This window comes from Salmo salar, chromosome ssa16, assembly GCF_905237065.1.
Source record: "Salmo salar chromosome ssa16, Ssal_v3.1, whole genome shotgun sequence".
Lineage (NCBI taxonomy): Eukaryota > Metazoa > Chordata > Actinopteri > Salmoniformes > Salmonidae > Salmo > Salmo salar.
This window is the reverse complement of record NC_059457.1, coordinates 67,742,436-67,766,837: the sequence shown is the minus strand read 5'-3', so window position 1 is coordinate 67,766,837 and position 24,402 is coordinate 67,742,436. Positions and strand designations below refer to the sequence as shown.

The following is a 24,402-nucleotide window of genomic DNA, read 5'->3' as shown; positions in this document are numbered from 1 at the left end:
ACAGCCATGGGAAAACTAGTTTTGATGTAAATAAAAAAAGTGCTGAAAACAAATTGGCTCCCTATTTCAAAAAGAAGATAGCTTGTTCTCTATGAAGGAAATACATTGACATTTTGGTTCAGGTAGAGTCAACTAGCACAAAAAGAATATTGCGATAGTCAAAACGATACAGTATATCGCCAAAAATATCCTCGATATGTAACTGCATCAATTTTTACCCATCACTATTGATATGATATCTTGGCTTCAGAAGATTTTGCATTCACCAGATTTAGTGTGCTGGTTCTGAGAAGTATTCTTTAGACTTTCCCTGAAGCAATTGTTGATATCTTGAAATTGTTAATATCTTGAACATTGTTGATATCTTGAAAAAGTATGTGTTCTAGCTAAGATTCTCTTGCTAAATGTATGCTGAAATGCATTTCTAATACATGGCAGTACTGTTTTTAGACAAAAAGATCAACAATCTGTGAAAAGGCCTGGAGTGTCTTTTCAACTGAAAGCCCCCCAAAACATAGACTTCATTCAGTGTCCAGAAAAGTGGATTGGCAGTATAGGCACATGTACAGGGAACTGCCAAAATAAAGGAAACACTTGAGTAAATGTTGGATACAAATTATATTGAGAAAGAAAGAAAGAAAGAAAGAAAGATAATATATTAGGTTGTGGTGCCTGGCCTTGTACACTATATTCAGACTGCCTGTAATTATACTATCCTGAACTTCAAAATGTCAAATGCTTTATATTTTGATCCAAGAAATCTTTAAGATTTGAATGTCTATTTAAGACAACCATAATGGAGGGCGCAGCATCCCTAAAGGAGGGGGCAGCATCCCTAAAGGAGGGGGCAGCATCCCTAAAGGAGGGGGCAGCATCCCTAAAGGAGGGGGCAGCATCCCTAAAGGAGGGGGCAGCATCCCTAAAGGAGGGGGCAGCATCCCTAAAGGAGGGCGCAGCATCCCTAAAGGAGGGGGCAGCATCCCTAAAGGAGGGGGCAGCATCCCTAAAGGAGGGGGCAGCATCCCTAAAGGAGGGGGCAGCATCCCTAAAGGAGGGGGCAGCATCCCTAAAGGAGGGGGCAGCATCCCTAAAGGAGGGGGCAGCATCCCTAAAGGAGGGGGCAGCATCCCTAAAGGAGGGGGCAGCATCCCTAAAGGAGGGGGCAGCATCCCTAAAGGAGGGCGCAGCATCCATAACGCCCGTTTTTCCTCTCTAAAGCAAACATGGAAATGACAATCTTTTCAAAATTATCATTTTTGTGTTCAGCCTTTCCTTCGCATTGGCTATCCATGTTTCAGCTAGGTTGTCGTCTTGTTCCATCACCGCTCTGCTCTGTCTGTTCACACCCTGTTCAGCTCGGTGTGCAGTGGAACGCCAGCATAATGCCGTGGTAAGTTCTTCAAGAGATGTAATATTTCATAAAAAGGCAACAGATCATTGTAACCGTAAATAGAACATTGCTCACACCTTAATCATTGTCAAAACAGTTATGGTAGAGTATAGGAATCTGACAACATGGAGAAATAACTATATTGCGTTTTCTTCTCAGGAAGATGGAGACAAGCTGTCTGAGGCTAATTCAGCAGGGTTTGGAAGATCGTGACCTGCTCTGGCATCTCAGAAGAAGAGAACTGAAACAGAAGGTCAAGATCACACACACACACACACACACACACACACACACACACACACACACACACACACACACACACACACACACACACACACACACACACACACACACACACACACACACACACACACACACACAAATCACAATTTCTTATTATGCGTCTTGTGTATTTCCACAAATATAATACTGAACTGAGAGGACGGTTAAGCAAGTATTACTTAATAATAACTTTGAACTCTTTAATAGATCATTAGGGCACAAAGCATGCATTAACCAATAGCAGAGAGTGCTTATGGAGGTCAGGAGAGCAGAGATTGCCCTAGAGGGGATAGGACCAGGAGGCTGGGGAGGACGTGGACCAGTTTTCAGTGTAATTGCATAAATGTGCAGCAGGGTCGAAGCTGCCTGTAGCGGGTAGAGAGAGATTCCTAACGGGTTTAACCAGGTCCAACTCAGCCAATTCCTTCATCTCCATCTCACCCAGCTCTGTAATCCAATTTCAGGATCCTTTTTATTCGTCTGAGAACCAGGAGAGGAGAGAAGGGGAGGAGAGGGTGAGACTAAGAGAAAGATGGGGGGGGAGGTGAGAGAGAAGGATGGGGCGAGTAATACAAAGGGAGAGAGAGGGGGCAGAAAGACCGAGGGAGAAAGAAAGAGTGATGTCTTTCATTAGAGAAAGGAGGACCAATGATGATCAATGTGAAGACCAGGAGAGAGTCTGGAAGAGAGGTTCGTCATCATGCTACTGTATGACTCAGTATGAGAGCAGCAGAGTGCTATAAAGACAATGACCTCAAAACGGGAAACCTGTGGACCCAGACGGGGCTGCAGTGCAGAGCTTCCAGTACAGACTGGGTTAGAGGCTATAGGAGCAGGCAGTGCAGATCTTCCAGTACCGACTGGGTTAGAGGCTATAGGAGCAGGCAGTGCAGAGCTTCCAGTACCGACTGGGTTAGAGGCTATAGGAGCAGGCAGTGCAGATCTTCCAGTACCGACTGGGTTAGAGGCTATAGGAGCAGGCAGTGCAGAGCTTCCAGTACCGACTGGGTTAGAGGCTATAGGAGCAGGCAGTGCAGATCTTCCAGTACCGACTGGGTTAGAGGCTATAGGAGCAGGCAGTGCAGAGCTTCCAGTACAGACTGGGTTAGAGGCTATAGGAGCAGGCAGTGCAGAGCTTCCAGTACCGACTGGGTTAGAGGCTATAGGAGCAGGCAGTGCAGATCTTCCAGTACCGACTGGGTTAGAGGCTATAGGAGCAGGCAGTGCAGATCTTCCAGTACCGACTGGGTTAGAGGCTATAGGAGCAGGCAGTGCAGATCTTCCAGTACCGACTGGGTTAGAGGCTATAGGAGCAGGCAGTGCAGAGCTTCCAGTACCGACTGGGTTAGAGGCTATAGGAGCAGGCAGTGCAGAGCTTCCAGTACGGACTGGGTTAGAGGCTATAGGAGCAGGCAGTGCAGATCTTCCAGTACGGACTGGGTTAGAGGCTATAGGAGCAGGCAGTGCAGAGCTTCCAGTACAGACTGGGTTAGAGGCTATAGGAGCAGGCAGTGCAGAGCTTCCAGTACCGACTGGGTTAGAGGCTATAGGAGCAGGCAGTGCAGATCTTCCAGTACCGACTGGGTTAGAGGCTATAGGAGCAGGCAGTGCAGATCTTCCAGTACCGACTGGGTTAGAGGCTATAGGAGCAGGCAGTGCAGAGCTTCCAGTACCGACTGGGTTAGAGGCTATAGGAGCAGGCAGTGCAGAGCTTCCAGTACCGACTGGGTTAGAGGCTATAGGAGCAGGCAGAGTACGCAAGAGGGAGAGTATGTGGATGGAGCGACACAGAGGCTAAGCACGGTTCACAGTGCCAGCTGTGCTCTCTGCTCCCCCTTCGACCCCCTGCTGGCTGGGTGGCGTGTCTCAGCTCACCTAGGCCTAACCAGCCCTGACAGCAGGGACCATTGCCAGGTTACCATGTCATGCCATGCCAAGGGGAGGGCATGTGAGAAGTGTGGAACTAATAGACTCATTTTGTGTGTGTGTGTGTGTGTGTGTGTGTGTGTGTGTGTGTGTGTGTGTGTGTGTGTGTGTCAGGGTTTCCGTTAGCCGGTTATAGCTGGCTTTTGGGCGATAAAAAAAAAAAAATACAAAAGCTGAATAAACAAAATTGGCGCCGGGAGGAGAAGAAAAAAATCCCATTGTGAAATAATGGTTTTTAGCCTATTGATTGATGGAAATTCTAGTTAGGGTTGCAAAGGGTCAGAAACTTTCCAGGAAATTTCCGGAAATTTTCCGAAAGTTTTCCATGGGAAGTTAAGCCCGGGAATTTGGGGAATTTTGTTTAAATTCATTTTTAAAAAGTTAGCTTATAACTGTGAACCTTTTTTGTGGGATACACATAAGGCAATTCTAGGTCTTGTGACATCTTTTGGTTAAACTATCCCCAATTCAATGGAATTGCAACCCTCAGCATGCACAGTGCATTCTTCCATCACATGTGCAGTGCACTCTTCCATCACATGTACAGCTGATTCTCAAGATCTTGCACACTAATGAGATGCTATTGAGCCCACACTACTACACTGTCTGAGCCAAGGACTACATGCTTTCTGGTAAGTTTTGATTACAATACTGTGTGGGCTGAATATAATTTTTTATGACATACATGATTTTTTGTTAACTAGTAAATAGTAGCCTGCAGCAAAGTGTGTTTAAATAATTTCTAACTTGTTAATTTCTGCTAGTTAGTTTTTGCTACCATGTGGGTTTTAGCTTGCTTGAGCCTGCTAACTGAGGAGTGTTAATTCACCTGTTTCCATACATGTTTCATTTTAAAACATTTATCTTACAAAGGAGTTGTTTAATCTAACTGCTTAACTATTTATCTGTACATGGAATTGTATTTGTTTTTAAAAAAAACTAATTTCTATCTAATCTTTACAGGAAAATGCCACGGGCACTATCGGATGTATGGAGACATTTCACTGCAGCTAATGTAGAAGGAAAAGCTGTGTACATTTACAAATACTGTGCCAAATCATATGTGAAGAATGCAACAAAGATGCAGAATCATCTGGCCAAGTGCATAAAGTTCCCTCAGCGCTCACAACAAGCAACCTCTGACAAAAGTCCCTCTACTTCTATTCAAGGTGAAAATGATGAATCGGACACCTTATCAATAGCAACAGCTCATGGTCCTCCTGGAATCATTTTTTAGACTCAATGGAGGAACATAGTCAAGAGAAATTCTGATTAATGTCTTATTCGAGCTGTGTATGCAACTGGTTCACCTCTGGTGCTCACAGGCAATGTGTATTGGAAGAGATTTCTGAATGTTCTTCACCCAGCATACACCCCTCCAACGAGACATGCTTTATCTACTAATTTGCTGTAGGCAGAGTTCAACATAGTTCAAGTGAAGGTCAAGCAAATCATAGAGAAAGTAGACCGTATTGCCAGCATCTCTGATGGGTGGTTGAATGTTCATGGGCAAGGAATAACTAACTACATCATCTCCACCCCTCAACCAGTATTCTACAGGAGCACAGACACAAGGGCCAACAGACCCACCGGTCTCTACATTGCAGATGAGCTGAAGGCAGTCATCAATGACCTTGGACCACAGAAGGATTTGCACTGGTGACAGACAATGCTGCGAACATGAAGGCTGCTTGGTCTAAAGTGGAAGAGTCCTACCCTCACATCACACCCATTGGCTGTGCTGCTCATGTATTGAATCTGCTCCTCAATGGATACACTCTACAAGAGAGCTAAGGAAATGGTTAAGTATGTGAAGGATCATGAAGTTATAGCAGCAATCTACCTCACCAAGCAAAGTGAGAAGAATGAGAGAACAACATTGAAGCTGCCCAGCAACACACATTGGGATGGTGTTGTCATCATGTTTGACAGTCTCCTGCAGGGGAAGGAGTCTCTCCAAGAAATGTCAATATCGCAGTCTGCCGATATGGACAGCCCCATCAAGAGGATCCTCCTGGATGATGCATTTTGGGAGAGAGTAGTAAGCAGCCTGAAACCTTTAGCATTAGCCATTGCGTGGATTGAGGGAGACAATGCCATCCTGTCTGATGTTCAGACTCTGCTTGCAGATGTAAGAGAATAAATCTGTACTGCCCTGCCCACTTCACTGTTGCTCCAAGCAGAGGAAACTGCAGATCTGAAATACATCAAAAAGCGTCAAGACTTCTGCCTGAAGCCCATACACACCGCAGTGTACATGTTGGACGCCAAGTATGCTGGCAAGAGCATCCTGTCTGGTGCAGAGATAAACAAGGTCTATGGTGTCATCACCACCATGTCTCGCCACCTTGGCCTGGATGAGGTCAAGGTTCTTGGTAGTCTGGCGAAGTACACTTCCAAGCAAGGGCTTTGGGATGGAGATGCGATATGGCGTCATATCTCATCAGCCACCTGGTGGAAATGACTTTGTGGATCTGAGGCTCTTTCCCCTGTTGCCTCCATCTTCCTCCAAATCACACCAACATCAGCCGCCTCAGAGCGCAACTGGTCCTTGTTTGGGAACACACACCAAAGCACACAACTGGCTGATCAATACAAGGGTTGAAAGATTGGTGGCCATCCGGGCAAATTTGAGGCTTTTTGAGCCTGACAACGAGTCATCCTCAACAAGGTTGGAAAGTAACAGTGAAGAGGAGGCCTCAGAGTCTGATGTTCAAGAGGTGGACATTGAGGAGGTCCAGGGAGAAGACATGGAAGCCTGAGAGGAAGACAACCAAAGCTTTAGTTTCTGGACTAGCATTTTACAGATGTATGTTGAAAACATTTTAGGGAGATGCGATGGATCATTGGGGATCATTCCAAATTCCCTTTCTTTTGTTGTTCAGTGAAATCATCCCATGTGAAGAGTCAACTCATTTAATTAAAGTTCAATTTGTAACTACATTTATTTATTTATTTATTTCTATTGGAAGAATTTATTCATTTGCAATTCATTTGCAATTGTCTACTTATGATAAGGTAAAAGGTTTATGTTCCTGTCTCCATATGATATGGTAAATATATCCAATGCAACAAAAAAATTAATCTACATTTAAATGGTATTAATATTAATTTGCATATATTTCCCGTTAATTCCCACGGAAAGTTTCCACCTCTGAATATTCCCCAAAATGTGCAACCTGTCACGGATCCCCCCCGGTACTGATGCTCATTCTGTTCACCGGCTTTCTAGGCTTCACTGAACGGGATTCATAATCATCAACCCCGGACTGTCTTGTCTGATTACACGCACCTGGTTCCCATTTCCGCTGATTAGTATGTTATATATGTGCCCTCTCTCGGTTATTGTTCCCATGTCCGTTGGTGGTGTGAGTACCTATGCGTTGGTGCTATACTATATGTTGTGTATTACGGGTATCGTCCCCGTGTAGGTCAACAAGGTTTACCCTCATTCTTTTGTTTGGGTACAGTCCAGTGTTTTTGTATACGTGTTTGTTTGGGGTGTATTAAAAAAAAATATATTGTGTTTTCCTGCACCTGTCTCCAAAATCCTTTATACAAGCGTGACACTACCCTAATTCTACTCAATGTAAATACATTTGACTGGTCATGATTCTCGGTCTACAGGTTAATTTGCATAATTGAGTGGTATTAAATTGATGCGTGTGTACAGTATATTCGTTATGTATCATTTACAGCATACAGTCTGAACGGAAAATCTGTCAGACAGCGCGAGAGCTGCTGCTACTACAGCATCTCAAACAGTAAATACATAGGCTTCGGTAGGCAGGCTTCATCTGCGTGTCACACACCACTTTACAATGAGCTGGAGGCAGTATGCATATTTAAAACCTGAACGTTTTCCTACATATGAGACTTGCTTTAAATTAGCCTAGCCAAAAATCAGACCATATCCGTGGAGGCAATTATTTTATATCAACTTTTTCATTTTCCAGTAGCCAAATGCACAATCCTAGTCATATTAGCAACCAATGCTAGTTGCTGCATATTAGATCTCCCCTCTTTCTACATTTCTAAACGGATATTTCATTTCGGTTACTTGAAACCGCTTGCATGTACGGCGTTTTCCTGCTAATTGCATTGTGGAACGAACATTCGCGTGTAGCCTACTGCCTTGTGCGCATTGCTGCGTTTATAATGTGAAGAAATGCTAGTGTATCAACATTTTAAACCAAACGTTCTAATCTGTTGCTTTAAACACATAGGTTTTTTTCTACTGGTTGTATGAATTTGGAATCTATCATCCCACAACTGTCCCAGTCTGTTTGGAATTGGTCATTTCTTTCTCAACTAGCTGACCAATAGAACAGGTCAACTTTTCTACTATGGGGGGATAGTAGATTGACAGGCTAGTGATTTTGCTGTTCGTTACTCGTCTTGTTGGCTGAGGAAAAGTACATGTGGACAGGTATTCTAACACCTTCAAAGTGCGCATCAGAATTTGGCTAGAATGACCGCACATTGAATCCTATAGACTTGCATGTTCTGTTAATATGAATTACAATTACTTAAAATGTGATTTCTGTCATTCTGTGCACGTGGGTGGAAGCCCTAATCAGATTACGCACCCAATGCATATGGGTCCGGTAAATTAAAATGCCACCGGTCACATGTGAAACCCAGGCGTGTGTGACTGGAGACAGGTAGTCCCTAGGGTCCACTCATTCTCAACCGCTACATTAACTACTCTGTCATCCTCTGATCTCGACTAGGTATCCTACAGCAACCATGTCTGATGGGACACCAGAGTTGAAGTTCAGTCAACAACAAAAAAAACGATATCCTGGAGGCTTCAAGCACACCACTACTCCCCATACTCAGTTTAACCTATTTGAAGCAGCCGCTATTGAGCCACCCCTCAACCCCTGCAGATAGCCTAGAAGCCAGCTAAGCTTCTCTGGGCCTCTCTCAACACAGAGATGAATAAATCCTGTCCGAGGGCCACGGAGTCTGCTACCTTTCCTTATTGCCTTTGAATGAGTGCTACATTTACACTTTGCCTGGGAGGAACAAAAAAAAGAAAAACTGGAATGTGGTCCTGGAGGACTGGAGTCTGTTGCAGGGCCTCTGTCTGAACACCTGTTCCAACACTGGGCCTACAGCTAGAGTCTACAGCAGCCAAAAACACTGCACTGGGGGAGGGCAAAGAGAGGGATCATATTACATGTGAAAAAGAGAGTGGGGGGGAAATGATAGAAAGAGGGAGAAAAAAACCTAAAATATCCTCCATCCATAAAATGTCCATTGAGCATGAGGGAAATGACATTTAGTCAGGCTGAGTGTGCTGATGCCCAGACAGACAGGCTAATCCCCGTCGTCGTCGTCATAATAATAAATGTCCTTGGATGTGTCAGGCTGGGATGTGACTAATTCAGTTCTGCTCCGCTGTCCAGATGAGTCCACAATCCCGTTGAGGGGCTGACGTGTAGTTGTGGATCTTCAATATGAAGACGCAGATTCTTTGGCTAGCAGAATGAGTGTAGGTTACACAAATCAACACATCTGACATGAAATCACTCCAATTTGAAAAACAAAGACGAAGGCCTGCAAATGATCAAAACGTTTTGTTCTTCAAGGCAAAGGGGGGGGCGGGACGACGACTCTACGTGAGTGGGAATCAGCCGCTAGCCTACAAGTAAACTGTACGATTTACACAAAACAGGACTTGTACCACATCCAAAACGCTCGTGATAAAAGTTTGTCGATTTGGCTTACGTCTGCGTAGTAGAACGTTGTGCACTAGCTTGTGGCTTCCCAGTCTAGGAGAGATGCAGAGAGCCGGGTTCAACCACGCTCTGGTTCAAAGAGGAGCAGACAGACAGGTGCACAACGGTGTGCTGCTGCTGCAAGCCGCAGGCTTAAGTGTGGATGTGAAGGGTAAGTGTGTGCAGACTGATGTTCAGCACATTAATAAAAAGGTTGTTGGCATGAGTGTCAACAGACAAAATAACTATTCTGGGAAGGGCCAGAGTCAGGACTCATGTAGGCTAGTCCACTAAAACCGTTCCCCTCACGTCCCAAAACGCCATACTCTAGGGACATGCCTGCTAATGTAGGGAAGGCTAGTCGTGTCACACACACACACACACATCCAAGCACCGATGGAGGCGTTGAGTGGTTCATTACTTTGTGCAGATAGGTCTGCTGCTCTCTGAGCCAGAGACTACTCCAGCACTGAGAGACTCAGTGAAGCATTAGAACAGGTCTAATTGGACGGTAAAATGCATTCTCTATCGTTCTCACGTGGTTGAAAGTCTATGGGCTCTTATAGATTGATATCATACTACAGATTTAAAAATGGTTGTTTTATTCGACATTCATGTGAATACAAATTTAAGTGTAGGCTATTTCAGTGCTGGCTTACAGTGACTGAACTGGGAGCTGTCCCTATACTCACTGCTGCACCACGAACACTGCTCCCAAACTGCACTTCCCTACGACAGACAGAGTCTGGTTGGGTTTTGACCTGCTAAAATCACTACATTTCCCCATGCAGTTGAGACCCGGAGACCAGCCTGTTTTAAAGAATACTTATTCCTCAATGTGATGGTCCAACAGCATTCAGTTCCACCCAGCCCACAGTAACATGTTGAATGGACTTTTTTAAAGGTCAACGTTTATACTACAGCTTCTCTCCTTCCATCTTTTTTTTCCCTCTCTCTCTCTCTCCCTCCCTGCAGAGCAATTTCTTAATTGAAGTGAGGTTCGGTTTGGCTTTTATAACCCATAAATGTCTCTGAGCACACCCATTTGCCTTTCTCAGTTGTGGTCTATTAAAGATATGGATCTCACTACCAGCTGTAATAGGAAGGTCTTATCTGTTGTTCTCGGTTCTCGCCGATTCGCTTTGAATTTTTAAAGCCTGTCCTTGAATAAGAGGAAGGCCAAAGACTGCAAATTAACAGATGCATTGTCTGATTGTAATTGTTATTATTTTATTCATCATTTTCCTTTAGGGGCTACATTGTGGTGTTTTGTAATATTAGTTTGTCGAGGCTGTTTGATCAGACACAGCCAACATATCGCAACACTAGGCTGGTTCAAGACGATTTTTATTTAACTAGGCAAGTCAGTTATTAAGAACAAATTCTTATTGACAATGACGGCCTAACCCGGCCAAACCCTAATCCAGATGACGCTGGGCCAATTGTGCGCCGCCCTATGGGACTCCCAATCCCGGCCGGTTGTGATACAGCCTGGAATCGAACCAGGGCCTGTAGCACTGAGATGCAGTGCCTTGGACCACTGCGCCACTCGCAGACTGACGAATGTTTTTGTTGCTTTTTAGTGTCCCTGTCGATCTGTCAGCACCTGCCTGGTTAGCACTAGTCTGTAAAGGCTGTTTGTGTTATGACAGCTCCCACTGTGCTCTCTGGACCTGAGGTCACCGAGGTCATGTCTCTGACTTCCTGGGTGCAGAGGTCCCCCTGTGTTGAATCCAGTCACTATCCGTCTCCCCAGGGTCGTCTCCTCCCCTCCTCCGATGAATCCCTTCCATCCAGGGTCAAGTCTTTCCCAGCAGCTGGTTCACAGCAGACCAGAGTCACATGGTTGACCCTGGGCCAAGAGAGCACAGTGCAAACTGACACCAAGGCACTGTTTACACAGGCAGCCCAATTTGGATATTTTTTCCAGTAATTGGTCTTTTGACCAATCACATATCTTTACACATAATATCTTTTCAGAGCTGATCTGATTGGTGAAATGGCCAATCAGTAAAAAAAAATGTAAAAAAAATTGTGCTTGGGCTGCCTAAACGCAGCCCGCTAGTATCAGAAGACAGACCAGAAGAGGCTGGCTGACACACATTGGCTGCTATAGGGCCAGGCCTATCCCATGTTGGCACAACTGTGGTCTAAAACAAGCATACACACTTTCATTAGACCTCTATCGTAATATCGAAGAGGCACAGAACAGAAAAGAGCCCGAGATGAATAGACATATTTCTACATCTATTATCTCAAAAGAAACACAACGATACTAAGTGCTTTAATAGCTTTGCTTGACACAGAAAGAAACACAGTTTGATCTCAGTAAGTGTTGGGGAATGTTCACTTGCCTGCTTCCTTAATGACAAAGATCCTTTGGTAGGAGTGAAAGCATTGCTGCCAAGAGGCAAATCAATTCTAAAGCTGAGGACATTTGTTTGCATGCCAGCCAGCCGCCAGCTCCTCTGTGATCAATCTCACTGTGCCTTGTGTTGATTTTACAACCCAGCCGATGCCATTTCCCTCAACCACAATAGAATGGACAGCGTTCCAGCTCGTTTGAGGAACAGAATGTCTGTGTCATTGTACAGTGCTGTTAAAACCGCTGCCAAACCCAAATAAGTTGACCTTGGACTCTGTCTTATATCGTGCTCTAGGGTAGCAGAGGGGGAAGGAGGATTCGCTCCATCTCTGTCTCCCACTCAGAGTCACAGCATCCCTATGATTTCTTTACACCGGGACCAAAAACCAAGACCAACAGCTTGTCATGACCATGTGGCCTGACCAGTTATAGTTGCTAAAAGATGGCTAATCCGGCTATCCTTTGAGGTTGAAAGCAGCAGTATCCCCTTAAAAGGTGGTAATCCAGTGACATAAACGGAGTTTACTGTTATTCCACTGTGAGGCTTAACAAGCATAAGCCATTCAAATTGCCACTGACTGTGGAGAAATGATTTTACACAAAGAACAGAACAAAATTATAAACAATGTGTCAAGTGTTGTGTCCCATGTTTCATGAGCTGAAATAAAAGATCACAGAAATGTTCCATAAGCACAAAAAAAACGTATTTCTCATCCCTGTTTGTGAGCATTTCTCCATTGCCAAGATAATCCATCCACCTGCCTGGTATGGCATATTAAGAAGCTATTTAAACAGCATTATCATTACACAAGTGCATTTTGTGGTGGGGACAATAAAAGGCCACTAAAATCTGCCGGAATATCCACCAGAGCTGTTACCAGAGAATTGAATGTTAATTTCTCTACCATAAGCCGCCTACAACATTGGTTTAGAGAATTTGGCAGTACGTCCAACGGCCTCACACATGTAACCACGCCACACCAGGACCTCCACATCAGACTTCTTCACCTGCCTGATCGTCTGAGACCAGCTACTTGGATAGCTGATTAAAATGTGGGTTTGCACAACCAAAGAATTTCTGCACAAACTGTCAGAAACCATCTCAGGAAAGCTCATCCGCGTGCTCGTTGTCTTCACCAGGGACTTGACCTGACTGCAGTTTGGCGTCGTAACCGACTTCAGTGGGCAAAAACTCACCTTCAATAGCCACTGGCAAGCTGGAGAAGTATGCTCTTAACTGAATAATCCTGGTTTCAACTGTAACGGGCAGATGGCAAACAGTGTGTATGGCGTGTGGGCGAGCAGTTTGCTTATGTCAACATTGTGAACAGAGTGCCCCATGGTGACGGTTGGGTTTTGGTCTGGGCAAGGAATAAGCTATGGACAACGAACACGTTTGCATTTTATCTATGGCAATTTGAATGCACAGAGATACCATGATGAGATCCTGAGGGCCATTGTCGTGCCATACCGCACCAAGTTTTCTTCCAGCTTGACCCACTTAACTATAGCCTGGTTCCAGATCCGTTTGTGTGTTTGGCTTTACAATGACCATACGTGATTGGCAAGACAGCATAAACAGATCTGGGACCATCAGGCTGCCATTAACCATGGTAAGTAGGGCTGCACTATATGGGCAAATAATCAAATTGCGATTTAGATCAAAACACTTGGATGAACTGTTGTAATCATATAAATAAAATGAGTTCTCTGATTCTATGGTTGGTGTTGTTTGGCATGACAACTAAATGACAAAGCCAGGTACAGTAGAAGTTTATGTGACAGGGTAGGAACCAAAGTGTTGGTCAGTGTTACAGGGTAGGAACCAAAGTGTTTGGTCAGAGCTTCCCAGGGGACCCTTATTACATTTGAATGTTACATTCATGGCACTTAAAACAATTGCAGCCTCATGCAATATGGATATTGCACATGTCAATATTGCAATTTCAATTAATTGCGCAGCCCTAAATGGTAAGCATCACTTAATTTCACTATTAGCCTACAAAATGTTAATTTATGTAAGAGATGGAGTGCATAGGAGCCTATCAGACCCCAATGATGTTGACGAGTCCCACATTTCAGATTTCACCCAAGCCATTTGAGGACATGTGAAAACATCGGTGGCTCTGAGAAAACAGCCATTTAATCCCAAACAGATCTCTGCAGGCAGCTGTGGGAAGATTAGCATTGCCAAACCACAGTGTGTGTAGCCTGTTGGGATGACAAACAGTTAGGAGGATTGTAGGGTAAAAATAGAATGGGGGCCTAGGGGTTAGAGGTCAGGGGTCATAGTGTTGAGGAGAGACAGGAGAGTCCCAGTGGCTGTCAGAACCATGTAGGCTCGTCAATAAAAATAAAAAAAACACCCTTTTGGAAGCTTTAAAAAAAAGTTTTTTTTCAAGATGAAAAAAAAAACTAAGAAGAAGAGAACAAACATGTCCACAAAAATCATCCAAGTTTTACTGCCAGGGCTCCAAGTACAAAGAAGAAAGGATGTAAAAACAGCTACAGTCAGTGGGTGCTTGGCCAAAAATCCTCACCCCCCCAGCTCTTTCCTCTCCTCCTCACCATCCTCCCCTTTTCGCTTTCCCTGAATGCCCCGGAGTGTTAGTCTTTGATCTGAAGGAGCTGCCCGCAACTTGTGACGCACAGAGCATTATTGGCTCTGGAGTACATCATGCTCCCTGTAACTGTCCTTCCTCAGTCTAACTCTCCTCTCTGACACGGACGCAGGCAGAACTCATAAGCACAGCACTCATAAGCACAGCACTCATAAGCACAGTGTCCGGAGGTTGAGGATGGAGAAACCGAAAGCAAGATGGCACAGCAGAGGTGTGGAGTGATGAGGACCGTAGGGAGGACTAACGCTAATCTTGAATTATTATTGAAATGTGGTGTGCTTTCTGGTGCCACGTGACTGCCGTAGCATCACCCAAGCGGGCGCTTCATTTTGGTAATAGTGAAGGAGTAGCTAGCCTAGACCTACTCCGGAGTCCATGAACTGCACTGGCTGAGCTCAAACTTCAACCGAGTCACACAGAGGGGAGGCAGGGACAGCGAGACACCTTGACACAGACCAGCTTTGCTTGCTCCTCCCCCTTATGACCACTTTCCTCTGATGACCGCTCAAGCCAGGAACTTTCCTGACCCTCTCATGACCTTCCATCTCATGAAAGATGTTTTTTCTAAATTGCTTGTCTTTTTTTGTTGCTTTAAAATGCTTTGAGATTATTTTAATGAATAGCACTTTAAAAAGTGTATTATTATTATTATTATTATAAATAATAAACAGAGCCTTGCACAGTCAATGTTATTTGCCCTCAATGGCAGAGCTCTCTCTGTCTCCCTCCCTCCACACTGTGAGACTCTGACCCCAGTACCACCGCAACGGCATTAAAATAACTCCGTCCAAGCTGCTGCTGCAAATGCGTTTTTATGACTAAAACAGGTCCCTTTTGGAAGCGTTTTTTGGTTGTCGTTTGCCATAACTCAACACTACATAAATGATTGATCATAGATTGATGTGGTTCTCGAAACATTCCAACTTCTCTCCAGGCATTGTAATGCAGAACTATGTTTCTGTAACACTCCTGACTTCACCTGGCTCGTGGTCTGAGTTGCCGAGTCTAAGGACAGCATTGGTACTAGAAGCAGCTAGAAGAGGATATATACACAAGGTCTAAATACATGTGGCGATGAATAGTGAACAAACCAGTTAGAATTATTAATACATTGTACTTGAGAGATAAAAACTCATTTAATACAAAATCCTTCAAACCTTTTCTTAAAAGCCTACTTTTTTTACCTCTGTGCTTATCGACTTCGTCCAAAGCTCCTTAAGTCGTCTTCTGCTCAGTTTAACAGGGATTCATGGATATGGTACTGCTGCCCTTCGTGATGATAAAGTCCAACGATTACTACTCTGGGTTATGCAGATGACTGCAGTATTCCGCCACATTCAAATCAGGCTCCTGCAACATAGGGGAGAGCAACAGGTGTGCTCCTTCCACACAAAATAGGAACGCCCATATACCATGAACATGCACACACACACACGTTGATTGAAAGAGCAAAGGAAATGGCTCCTTAATTCATCAAAACACTGAACACAAAGTGTGTGCACGGTCTCTTTCAACCTCTCTCAGCAGCATGTGCTTCCAGTGCTCCCTCTCTTCCCCTGAACCTCTAGGTCGACGGCTGGTTTCAGTTAGCGCTCACAAAGATGACCTGCTGCAGTAGCAGCTAGCTAAGCACCTGTCAAAACAACTGGGCATTCCTCCTCCTCCAGATGGCCTTGACTACAGGCTCTCATTCATTCATTCTCTACTGTACAGTTGAACAAGTCACTCATCTGGGACACGGACCTAGTTCCAATTCCAAGCCACAGACCTTGAATGGACCACTCCTCAGGGAAAAAAGGAGAACTTGTAGGTACCCTTCGGCCCCTGCTTTAAAAGGGGGTATTTCTTCTGTCCTTGCATGTACACTGATAAGCTAGTGGTCAGTACTCCTTTTAAAAATGTCAGCGTATTTCCCTACGACTCAAAGCATCTGCATGTTTAATCCACACTGACACCATTAAAAGTAGATCAGACCCACGGTCAGATCATTACTGGACCTACAGACAGACAGTTGCGGTGGCCTATGAGATTGCAGATCGTGACTATCAGGGAGCTACGTGGCCAATGGCAGCCAGGGACATAATGAAACACTCCATAGAACATTCACTTGTGAACATACAGCCATTTACAAGCAAGGACCAGGGGGAGCCGGGGCCTGTCGGACGGCAATAATTACCCTGAGAGAGACTGGCACGGATACAGCAATATTCTATTCAGTCCCATCACAATAAATCCCTAGCCTAGCCCCGAGTGAAAAGATGGGCTGTTGTGCAAGAAAACAAGCATCTCCCGTGAGGTTGTATAGCATGTGTGTGCGCTGTCGGCAGATCCAGAGCTTCACACAACATCTCTTAAAATGCAGCTGTTCTCCCGAAAACATGACCGAACCCCCAAGTGGCAGAAGCTAGGCCAATCGTAACTGTTCCCAGAAGCTGGGCCAATTCTAACTGTTCCCTCCTTATCTTGTGATTCCGCAACAGATCTGAATCACATTAGAATGCTATTATGCTATTAGTTCCATTTGTGCAATTGCTGATTGTTAATTGGAGTAATAATTGGTTTAATCTTGCAATCCAACTACTATGCAGAAACAGACGGACAGAAGACAGTCTTTCTACACCCATAGAATGGGGCGCCCGAGTGGCCGTGCAAGAGGCGTCACTACAGTCCCTGGTTCAAATCCAGGCTAAATCACATCCGGCAGTGATTGGGTGTCCCACAATTGGCCCAGCGTCGTCCGGTTTTGGCCGGGGTAGGCCGTCATTGTAAATAAGAATTTGTTCTTAACTGACTTGCCTAGTTAAATAAGAGTTAAATAAAATAAAAGAACATTCCAGCATTACTCTTCTCATTACTTAATATAAGAGAAAGAGAGATAGGTTTTTCTTAACTACCAGGTTCAATCCCCAATCTCATTAAAAGAATAGAACTCAAAATGTAGGCCTCTGCTCTGCCCCCTCTCAGATTCATCATTACCTCCGCCTTCCTTTTCAATTACTGTAGATTCTTCCCCAGAGAGTGAGCCATGTTTATCCTGGCTAAGGACGTCATTTAGGATTTCTTTTAATGTCAAGTTCTTGGTCATTTTTCCTCTCCGTCTTTCTCTCTCTGCCTCTTTCTAACACTCTCCCACTCACAATGTCTGTTCTGGAAAAGGTTGTGTCGTCCAACTGAATACGAGCCCATTTGTTGCCTGCAACTTGGAATAGCCTTATTCTTGACGAAAAAGTAGACTGTGTGAGATGTCACTTTAAGCAAATAGGCTACACCAGGCTAAACACTACAAACTTGTGACTCAGTTTCTGTCTGTTTGCTCGGTGTTCCTAATACGACCAGTGTCACAGTGTTGCCCCAGAGCCACATAGGGAGGTTATGGGGAGGTGAAGAGGAAGTCTTGCTCTGTGTCGTTAGCAAGACAGTCACAGCTGTAACATTCAGTTCCTCAAGGATTTACAATGTTTGTCCCCTCAAGCTGGATTTACAATGTTTGTCCCCTCAAGCTAATATCTCACATCACAACATCACACATCACAACCCCACACAATATCACACAACATCACAACCCTGCACAACATCACACAACATCACAACCCCACACAATATCACAACATCACAACCCTGCACAACATCACAACCCCACACAACATCACAAACATCACACAACCCCACACAACATCACACAACCCCACACAACATCACACAACATCACACAACATCACACAACCCCACACAACATCACATCACACAACCCCACACAACATCACAACATCACACCACACAACATCGCAACCCCACACATCACATCACAACCCCACACAACATCACATCACACCACACAACATCGCAACCCCACAAAACATCACATCACACAACATCACAACATCACAACCCCACACATCACAACCCCACACAACATCACAACATCACACAACATCACATCACACCACACAACATCGCAACCCCACACAACATCACATCACAACCCCACACAACATCACATCACACAAAATCACAACATCACACAACATCACACAACCCCACAACATCACAACCCTGCACAACATCACAACCCCGCACAACATCACAACCCCGCACAACATCACAACCCTGCACAACATCACACAATATCACACAACATCACAACCCCGCACAACATCACAACATCACAACCCTGCACAACATCACACAATATCACACAACATCACAACCCTGCACAATATCACACAACCCCACACAACCTCACACCCCCGCACAATATCACACAACCCCACACAACCTCACACCCCCGCACAATATCACACAACATCACAACCCCACACAATATCACACAACCCCACACATCACAACCCTGCACAACCCCACACATCACAGCCCTACACAAGATCACCACACAACCCCGCACAATACCACAACCCCGCACAATACCACAACCCCGCACAATACCACAACCCCGCACAATACCACAACCCCGCACAATACCACAACCCCGCACAATACCACAACCCCGCACAATACCACAACCCCGCACAATACCACAACCCCGCACAATACCACAACCCCGCACAATACCACAACCCCGCACAATACCACAACCCCGCACAATACCACAAGCCCGCACAATACCACAACCCCGCACAATACCACAACCCCGCACAATAGAAATGTATTTCTCAATGTTTCTCCTCACTAGTTGAACAATAGGTCCAGGTTGATGTGAAATGTTCCAAAAACGGGGAAAGAGAATAGAGAGTACAGATAATTGGAGGCAGAAGAGACGCCCTGACAAAGGGAGCAGAATGAAGTGATATACAAGCCGGAGGACACAAGTAACAACTTATTACAGAGAGGAACGTAAACACTGATCATTCAATTAGCCTATTGGCTGACAGGGTCAGGGGTAATATCAACAGTTAAACAGTTGCTCTCAGCCTATAAAAGTCCATTCAACTCAAGATTATCCATTCCAATTACTCAGATGATTTGTTTGATCTTTCTATTTTCATTTTTGATATTTTAAGCATAGCCTAATATATTCAGGAGTTTTGTAGTAGCCAATCCTAAGCGAAATAAGGAGTTTTCATTCATAGAGATCACACTGTCATTGATTGTTATTCAAAGAGGACAAGATTAGCATGGTATGTTATTAGCATAGTGCTAGTGATTCAGGCTCCTTCAGTAGTCAGTATGGACCAGGGAGCTGCTGTTACTGCTGCTGAGTGGGAGGCAGTGCTAGGAGTATACACATCGTGGCCTCGCGGTACCCACACAGTGACGGCCTGGTCTGTACATCTGCATCAGAGGGTAAATTAGAGTGCAGGAAGAGTCACGGCACACAGAGAGAGAGACACAGAGAGAGAGAGACACAGAGAGAGACACAGAGAGAGAGAGAGACACAGAGAGAGAGAGACACAGAGAGAGACGGAGAGAGAGAGACACAGACAGAGAGACAGAGAGAGGAGCTGGTCCTGCTACAGCCGTTGATCTGGCCTTGGCCCGCAGTGCCAGGGTGCGTGAGGGACGAGTGTGTGTGTGTGTGTGTGTGTGTGTGTGTGTGTGTGTGTGTGTGTGTGTGTGTGTGACTGCCAACTTACCATCTAGGTCTAATCATCCGACAACGCTCTCTGACAACCCAGCGCCGTCACTGGTGGGAGACGGATTATTCTCCCGAATTCTGAAATAGACGACGGAGCTCAAAGCCACACTAAAACGGTGGACTGACTCACACATGCACGCGCACCCTCCTACGCACACGCGGCGAGAGCAAGGAATGATGTCATCTTTGGCCATAGTTTTTGCCTGCCCGCTTGGGTGTTTTGGAGCAGCCAAATATCCCCGCTATGCCCAACTTGCTCTCGACAACGGCCCTAGATCAGATGAAGCATATCGTGGCTTTTAACTGCTGACTGATGGTCAAGCCCTGGTAGAGCAATAAGACAACCACAACCAGAAGCATCCACTGGGCCTTTCAGTGCTGTCAGTTACAGTCATGGGCGACAGGTTCCCTAACTAAAAGACACGAAACAATGAATCCTTGGTAATTCAGATAGACATGAATCCTTGGTAATTCAGATAGACATGAATCCTTGGTAATTCAGATAGACATGAATCCTTGGTAATTCAGATAGACATGAATCCTTGGTAATTCAGATTGACGTGCAACAGCATGGACGAATGATGGATGGATGGGTGAGAGATGGAAGGAGGGAGGGAGGGAGGGAGGGGGAGGGAGGGAGGGAGGGAGGGAGGGAGGGAGGGAGGGAGGGAGGGAGGGAGGGAGGGAGGGAGGGGAGGGAGGGAAAAAAAGACGAGCGAGGGAAAGAGATAAAGAATGCTTTTAAAAGCCTTATCAGAGCGAGGATGCACACAGTAATTGCGTTCCACTTGATTTGCTCAGAGGGGCCTGATGACACCCACACACGTGCACCTCAGAGTGAACCCATCCCGTGGACTAGCTCGCTGCCTGCTGCGTTAAACACTGGTTTTGTTCCCTCTTTACGCTAATCTCTGTTATCGGTCTCTGCCAAGCAGGCTGGAGAGCTGAGGGTTTCAAATGAGACCACATTCAATCAACACACAGTCCATATTTAGACTGGGTTTCTCTCTCGTGTGATCTCCATCTTCCTCCACAGGTCTAGCAGAGAGCGATGATGAGATAGTGAAGCCACCAGAAATGGAAAGTTGCGGGATCCATCATGTTCGCAGAACGGCTCTTTCCAACAGACAAGAACTGATGACATCGGCTACCGCTCAAACATGGAGATTAAATATGCATGATAGCGTGACTGAACAGGCCTATCAGGTCAGCTGTCTGGAGGGAATGGGAGGGAAGAGATCTATGACCTAAACAGGAAGGAAGAGGGGTCAAAGGTTACCACCATAGCTAGAGACTGTGCCTTTGGGAGCCTCAGGGGCCAAGAAATGTCCCTCTCACGATACAGGAACTACAGGCTCTCTGGAGACTGTCACTGGCTATTGGAGCAGCAAAGACACCTGGACGTGCATATTAATATCATATTAGCATAGGCATGCATGCTAACTAAAACCATACAGTTAACGGAAGAGGCCTGGGAACCTGTACTTCCTGTGTCGTGACTGGGTCCATACATGTTAAAAGAAGAGGTAGAACGAGGATCGGAACCGGAAGGAAGAGCTCCACCGTCTCTCTTTGAAAGTCTATTGACCAAATGTCCCCTCCCCTTTCAGAATTCACCTGCGAAATGGTGATTTTGTCCAAAGCCCCGGAAGTAATGCTGCTCGTTACCTCACGCATCCTGTTGTATCATGACAGATCTACGGTACCGTTTACGAAGGCAGGTGCATGTAAAAATGTCTGACTATCCCCCTCGGTCTCAGCTACACCCTCCACTTGGCCTCGTCATCCTAAATGCCCTAAACTGCCCCTTCAGACTCCGCTTTCCTCAAATTGGATTTCCAGAGAAGTCTCTGGCTCCAGATCGTGGGCTGCATACTGAGAGCTTTAGAAGGTCCTTTAGACAGTGTGACAACGTTCACGTCTGCTGCTAGAGCACATACTTTTAGTCTTATTGGATGTATAACACGTCTTATTTCCCCAGTGGACGAGAGAGAGAGAGAGAGAGAGAGAGAGACAGAACACTGCAACAGTCTGGTTCACCCCAAGGCTCTCATTCAGTAGTGAGGAGAGAGTCTGGGCCTGATATTCAGAAACAATGTTTCTGTGCACTCACTGTCTGGTGGGGGAAAGGGTTTGCAGGGAGCAGACACAAAGAGCAGAGAAAGTAGCCTCATTCAAAGAAAACCCATCTTTATTCTATGAAAAGAAGAACATGGAGACGGAACAGCAAAGCGAACAAAACAACTCAAGGCCTGACCAGAAAGAGCAAGGGAGCAAGATCCTGCCCTTCTGAATTGAAGATCCTGCCTTTCTTAGAAACCAGTAGGAATAGACATATTGACCTGTCAACAACAGCAAGCTCTCTTACATAAACCAATCCTTTCCAATAAATAAAAAAAAATATATATATATATATATATATATTTTATTTTTTAACATGACCAACCTTTCAGAACCACTTCTCAGTTCAAATGTGGTCCCGACTCCTGTTCAGCCTGTCCACGGATTGTGCCGTATCGCTCCCTGCTAGCTGGTAAAAAATAGCACTGTAACAAGCTTCTGTTGGGAAAGAGCTGCTCGGAATGGAGGTTTGAGTGGAGAGAGTGGATAGAGAGAGTGGAGAGAGGGAGAGAGAGACAGGGAAAGAGGGTAAGAGGAGAGAGAGGGAAAGGGAGAGAGAGAGACAGCTGTAGAACGTTCTAGAGGGAATAGTCACTCCACAGTTAGACTCAGAGGGGCAGGCTCTGCCTCACCCTACCCTGCTGCCTCTTGACAGTGAGGCATGGTGGCATGCAAACAGAAACATAACTAACTATTTAGTTACAGCCTCAAAAATGTAGGTCAAAATGTAATCTTGTTGTCTGTCCGATTTTGCTTTTTCCATGGCCAAAATGATACAGTTGTAGTGTATTGTTCTATCACACTGTTAGTGTCTTGAACACAGTAGGCTGTTAGAGCCATCAGTTAACATACCTACAGAACAATGTCCCCAGTTTTAATTTTCACAACAAGCATCCCGCCTGCTCATGAGGCCTTCCGGTAAAGGTCACAGGCTCAGGACTCATCGTGATCGAATGGATAGTTTGAGGTCAGGCGCAGGTCACGACGTAGGCCTATTCTAATCTATGACAAGCCTGCGGCAAAGTATTTTTCTTCGCCCTTAGTCACAAAACAACAACCATCTAAAAGTAGTGTGTGCTGTCAATTGCTGCATCTGAAAAGTGAATTTGCCATCCCAGTGGTTCAAACTTCAGAAGAGCATTGAGCCAGTAATCACAATTTTGCTGGTTGGAATCCCAGCGCCGACTAGGTGGAAATCGTTCATTCAATGTTCCCTTGAGCAAGGCACTTAACCCTCATTGCTCCTGTAAGTTGCTCTGGTTAAGAGCGTCTGCTAAATTACTAAAATGTCAAATGTAAGGGTAGTGCTACAATTCCAGCAATGGCTGCTAAATCTCTGAAGAATTTTGAGCAAAAGGGCTTTTAAGTGGCGAGAAAAGTAATTATGATGAGTGCTATTAGCGTATTAGCCGAAACTTGAATTGTTATGAGGGGTAGTTAGGAAGATTATGCTTTTCAGATCCTTTAAGCTCATTCAAAATGACACAGCAGTGGAATCTAACATCCCGCCTCCACAACAGTTAGCCTAAAACAAGCTCCAACAGGAAAAGCCATTGCGAAAGTCCACATGAATCTGTGCAATTGGCCATCATAGCAGGAAGCTGTGGATGCCTCCGCTGGACAGAGATTGTTTTCGTGATGACCGGAACCTGCCTGACGTTCCCTGGAGGAAGAGGAATCCCTCATTTGACCGTACACAGAAGTCAGTTTGGAGTCAAAGACGCTGTACTCCCTAGGATTCATCAAATTAACCTGAGCCTGAGAACCTGAACTGAAAGATCTGGAGCTCGAAGCATTTCTGTTGCCAGTATACTGGGTAAGCAGAGACTTTGGCCGTCTGACTGACAGGCATCTTCAGGTTCTCATTGATCTCTCCCATGACTGAAATCTGCATGTTTCAAACCCTGATTTACGTGAGATAACAAAATAGATGTTGGGGAATTCATCTTGGCCCAATTTCTGAAAAAACTCTAGTCACTCTTCCAGGTACGAACTAAGATGTTGAGATTTGAAGTGATTGTGGTGGAAATTTGGCATCCACTGCACATCCTGAGACTGTTGTGATAGCAACCACCTGGTGTTCAAATCTGTCGTTCTGAGCTGAGGTGCTTAGAAAACAGAGACAGTAAGAAACTGTGAAATCTATATTCCAGTGGAAAAGTTGGACAAAGCAGGTAATATTCAAACATCTCACATTGGTGGAGTCGTGGGCTCATTACTATTCGCCTAGAAACAGAACAGAGGCCGTTTCTCTCGGAGAATCGCAGATGGGAAAATCATCCATTTCACAAACATACCGGTGGAAGATAGAACTGTGGAGACGAGGCAGACGAAACAGATGGAGAATTTTCAAATGACTTCTTATCAAAACATATGAC

The 24,402-nt window shown here is 45.2% G+C and overlaps 1 protein-coding gene across 3 annotated transcripts in view; it reads right to left on the bottom strand.

Annotated features, from left to right (window-relative positions):
* The window catches only part of LOC106574449 (cytoplasmic protein NCK2), a 62,271-nt gene that overhangs the window by 25,122 nt on the left and 12,747 nt on the right, over positions 1-24,402 (bottom strand). Inside the window, exon 1 of one of the 3 annotated variants that reach the window (XM_014150347.2) lies at positions 22,350-22,612. The exons of 1 other annotated variant lie outside the window; for it this stretch is intronic. The gene's annotated coding sequence lies outside the window, so the exon portion shown is untranslated. Of the gene's footprint in view, positions 1-15,494; positions 15,911-22,349; positions 22,613-24,402 lie in introns of those variants that run through there. One more of the 3 variants, XM_014150348.2, reaches the window with a different exon arrangement.